Source organism: Myotis brandtii, unplaced genomic scaffold (genome assembly GCF_000412655.1).
Source record: "Myotis brandtii unplaced genomic scaffold, ASM41265v1 scaffold82, whole genome shotgun sequence".
In the NCBI taxonomy this organism is placed as follows: domain Eukaryota; kingdom Metazoa; phylum Chordata; class Mammalia; order Chiroptera; family Vespertilionidae; genus Myotis; species Myotis brandtii.
In genome coordinates, this window is record NW_005371324.1 from 184,088 (window position 1) to 189,051 (window position 4,964).

A 4,964-nucleotide genomic window follows, 5' to 3' on the forward strand; every position below is an offset into this window, starting at 1 on the left:
TTCTAACTCTCTATCCCTCTCCCTTCCTCTCTGTTAAATATCAATAAAATATATTTTAAAAAAAGAAAAGAAGAGAAAAGTTATTTGAAGAAATAATGACAGAAAACTTCCCCTACTTGGTGAAAGAAATAGACTTCCAAGTCCAGGAAGCGCAGAGAACCCCAAACAAAAGGAATCCAAAGAGGACCACACCAAGACACATCATAATTAAAATGCCAAGAGCAAAAGACAAAGAGAGAATCTTAAAAGCAGCAAGAGAAAAAAAGTCAGTTACCTATAAGGGAGTACCCATACGACTGTCAGCTGATTTCTCAACAGAAACTTTGCAGGCCAGAAGGGAGTGGCAAGAAATATTCAAAGTGATGAATAGCAAGAACCTACAACCAAGATTACTTTATCCAGCAAAGCTATCATTCAGAATTGAAGGTCAGATAAAGAGCTTCACAGATAAGGAAAAGCTAAAGGAGTTCATCACCACCAAACCAGTATTATATGAAATGCTGAAAGGTATCCTTTAAGAAGAGGAAGAAGAAGAAAAAGGTAAAGATACAAATTATGAACAACAAATACACATCTATCAACAAGTGAATCTAAAAATCAAGTGAATAAATAATCTGATGAACAGAATAAACTGGTGATTATAATAGAATCAGGGGCATAGAAAGGGAGTGGACTGACTATTCTTGGGGGGGAAAGGGGTGTGGGGGATGCGGGAAGAGACTGGACAAAAATCGTGCACCTATGGATGAGGACAGTGGTGGGGGGGGGTAAGGGCAGAGGGTGGTTTGGGAACCGGGTAGAGGGGAGCTATGGGGGGAAGAAAGAGGAACAACTGTAATAATATGAATAAAAATTTATTTTAAAAAATCAATGGATGTGTTTTTAAAGGAAACGTACTCAATATAATAGATTCCCCAGTCCAATTCAAAATCTATATGAAACAGTTCACTCCCCTAAATTCTTATCCCAGTAAGTTTGAGAAGACACATTTGCCCAAGCTAAATACCATAGAATCATTTTACATTCCATCTTCTTTCTTGTCTCATATCCTATCATTTCACACAATCTGTTGAGCTTCTAAAATTTTCTCCAAATCTGTTTCTTCCACCTCATTCATTCACCACTATCATTACTCAGCCTTTTGTCATCTCTTACGTGAACCATTTCAATAGTATCATAATTAGTTTCCCTATCCTATTTCTCTACTCTCAGCACTCTAGAATGTTCTCTTTTGCTTTCCATAATTCTCTTTGTAAAATACTTATTGATCATGTAATTTTCCTGATTAGAAACCAAGTGAAGGATGCTTTCCTGTTACCTACTGGATAAATTTCAGGCTCAGAGTGACAGTGAAAGCACATGGCATGCAGACCCCTACCCATCTCCCGGAACTTCGTCCTGCTCCTTTCTCCCCAGGCAGCCTCCACTCCTTGGCTCCAGAACCACAAAAGTGTTTCACAGGACTAGAACATACGTTGGTATTTTATCCCTCTGCGCCATGGCATTCCTTCTGCCTGGAATATTCTTTCCCACTTTCTCCACCTGGTGAGTTATTACAAACACTCCTCAGTGCTCAGTTCAAATGATACTTCACCTGTGGCGCTTCCTTACCTACTCTGGGAAAACCTTGTTTCTCAATACTCATGCCCATTATAATTTGGGGAAAAAAAACACAAAAAAACCTTTAGTCTAAAATTGACATCCCTTATAACACTGATTTTTCTCTCTGCCCAATTTGATCTTTTATGCCTGAAAGACCAAAATCCTGACCTACTTATCTCTATACTGACATCAGCTGACATTGGAGATGAAGGAATATATAACTGCAGCCAAGATTCCCAGAAAGTTCAACTAGGGACTCCTTCATAGAGTTATATGGAACTACCAACATGTTAGCCCTCCCCCATAAAAAGAAGTAAATATCAGGTAAAGAAAAATAGTTTCTTAATTCAGGACTTGTCAAAACCTTAACTTGCTAATCGTTAAGAAGGTGACAAAGTACATAGCGATTTCCAAACAAATGTGACCTCAGAACATATTTTTGAAAAATATATTCTTGGACCAGTGTTACAGCACTTACTTATAGAAACACTAACCTAGACCAACCCTCACTCTTTATACATGAGAAAGGAAGCTCAGAGGGATTGAGTAGCCCAAGTTCACAACACTGGTTATTGTCAGAGCGCTTTCCAGAAAGGAGGCCTCATGGTGATCAGATCAGTGGCCTTGCATCAACTATTTCTTGAGTTAAGTTCTAAGATTGTGAGTCAGTTATCAACTTGTCTTGAGAAATTGTCTTAACAGATATTTAACAGTAGAAGGTTATAGTAGGGAGGGATTGGAGAGTGTTAATAATAAATCTTAGACCCAGGGAAAGACCAGGCCAGGAAGGAGAGGCAATGGAGAGTGGGATATCACAAGAAATAACTACTGAAGGAAGGAGCAGAAGGAGAGTTTCAATAAATTTAGATAAAGTTTTCTTAATGCTTCCATCATGTCAATTACTATCACTCATAGGGAATGCACTAGGAAAAGCAGGATGAAGATTCAAGTCTGATTAATCATGAAAACTCTATAAGAGGCAGTCTTATTAAACTGGGTTTTGATAGCAGTATGGGAACCCTGACAGGAAAAAGAGAGAGAGAGACTCCTTGTGCTCAGAGTAAAGAGCATGAATAGAACCATCAGATACCCTATGCAAACTGGCATTTTCTCTAAGTCACAAGCAAATCAGGCTTATCTTTGAGACTTGAACTAGAAAGCAGGCATATATAGTGGTTTACATTTTCATCATGACATCATGTTTCCTTCTACTAGATACACCCAATAATTCATTCAACAAATGTACTGAATGCCTACTATACTCAAGGCACTATATACTAGGTGCTGGAGATATAGCAGTTTAAAAAACAAGACAAAAATATTTGCCCCATGGGGGATTTTGTGATCTATGTACACAAATATATTGGGTAACTAGATTTCAGAAACAAAAATATAACAATGAAGCTTTTGTTCCCAAAATCTAGTTACCCAATATATTTGTCTGTGGAGTAGGTACTGAAAAAAATCATGTGTTTTAGAGAAAATATTATTTTATGTACTGGAGGCCTGGTACATGAATTCATGGGGGGAGGGGCTGCATGAGGTTGGCTGGCTGGCCTTGCCCCCGATCTGGCTGGTTGGTCAGCCGGAGTGCATGTCATACTGACTGGTTGTTCCAGTCATTCCGGTCATTCTGGTCACTTGGCTTTTATCCTATACCAGAGGCCTGATGCATGAAATTCATGCCCAGGGGAGGGTCCCTCAGCCTACCTGCACCCTCTTGCAATCCGGGACCAATCCGGGACCCCTCAGGAGATGGCCGACTGCTAGTTAGGGAGGGTCCCTCAGCCTACCTGCACCCTCTCGCAATCCGGGACCCCTCAGGAGATGGCCGACTGCTAGTTTAGGCCCGATCCCTGTGGGACATCCCTCTCACAATTCAGGACTGCTGGTTTCTAACTGCTTGCCTGCCTGCCTGCCTGATCGCCCCTAACCACTCTGCCTGCCTGCCTGATCGCCCCTAACTGCCTCTGCCTCGGCCCCTGCACCAGGGACCCAGGCTTCTCTCCTCCGGCTATCCGCAAGCACCCAGGACCCGGCCGGCTTCACCCAGGCTGGCTGCAGGCACCCAGGACCTCGGGCGGCTTCGCCTAGGCCCCAGCTTTGTCAGGAGGGACATCTAGAATGATGTCTGGAAGACGTCCAGTCTATCCAGTCTAATCAGCATAATACCCTTTTATTAGTATCCTTATATAACAAAAGGCTAATATGCAAATTGTCCCCTCTACCGGGAGTTCAACCAGGGGGTAGGGCCGGCCAGCCAACCTCCCCCGTCCCCACCCCCCTACCGGCCCAGCCCGATCAGCTGCAATTGGGGCAGGCCGGCTGGACCCCACCTGTGCACAAATTCATGCACCAGGCCTCTAGTAGATAATAAAAGGTCAGCTACCGAAAGGGTGGAATGACCAGAATGACCAGAGACCAGAACACCATGGCCCCTCGCCCAGGCTGGCCCTGCCCCCCAGGGAGTGGTTAGGGGCGCTACTAGGCAACACAATAAGGTACGAGTTTGATGGGGGAAAGTTGAAGAAATAGCAGGGCTGGTCTTAAAGGTCTGCAGGGTTGGGGTGGTCGGCCCGGAGTAGGTTTGGAGTGTGCTGGGGAAGGAAGAAGAAGATCCAATTGGAAAATGGCTCAGCACGGCACCTTTCTCATTGCAAACAGGGACAGCGCCAGCCATAGACTGAATGGGTGGTGGTTTCATGAGTGTGTGGCAGTACTCCCAAAACTTCACTGATTCCAAATAGTAAACAGCTATCAACGTCAAAGAACAGAAAAATCCTCTCCAACTAGAGACCTTGGATGTTGCAACACGACTGAAGGAAACACCATTTAAGGAGGAACTAGAAAAACTGGAAGTATGTGACCAGAGGATTGTGGGATTGTGGAGGACGCCTGGACGCCTACCGCTAGAACGTGAGCCTGTTATTGCGCATGTAGATAGTCAGCACTATATTCCTCAGTCTCCCAGTGTTTGGACATAACTTCTGGCGGGAAATTATTTCGATTGAGGTTTGCAGTTTCCTTGTGGTGAGGAAGATCAGAATTAAAGGTTTCATTTGTTACCTTGGTTTGAAGTGAAGTGGAGGAAAATGAGATAGTGATGAATAAGAAACTTTGGAGATAGTGAAGGGCAGTTGTCCAGGCTGTTGAGAGCTCAGAATTAAAGTTTAATTGGGATAGAAATCCTGCTAATAGCACCTGATGCCTGAAATCTGAGCACTCTACTTTTAGGTTTTCCAGTTCAAATTTTTGGAGACTGCCTATTAAAACATTCCTGGTAGGAAAGTGCAGAACACCATGGCCCCTCACCCAGGCTGGCCCTACCCCCCAGGGAGTGGTTAGGGGCAATCAGGCAGGCA

At 43.5% G+C, this 4,964-nt stretch overlaps 1 protein-coding gene across 3 annotated transcripts in view; it reads right to left on the reverse strand.

Annotated features, from left to right (window-relative positions):
* Positions 1 to 4,534, reverse strand: part of TSPAN8 (tetraspanin 8) — a 38,813-nt gene extending 34,279 nt beyond the window's left edge. For all 3 annotated transcript variants that reach the window (XM_005884116.2, XM_014531682.1, XM_014531680.1), the window contains exon 1: positions 4,510 to 4,534. The gene's annotated coding sequence lies outside the window, so the exon portion shown is untranslated. The remainder of the gene's footprint in view (positions 1 to 4,509) is intronic.
* Positions 4,535 to 4,964: the final 430 nt, after the last annotated feature.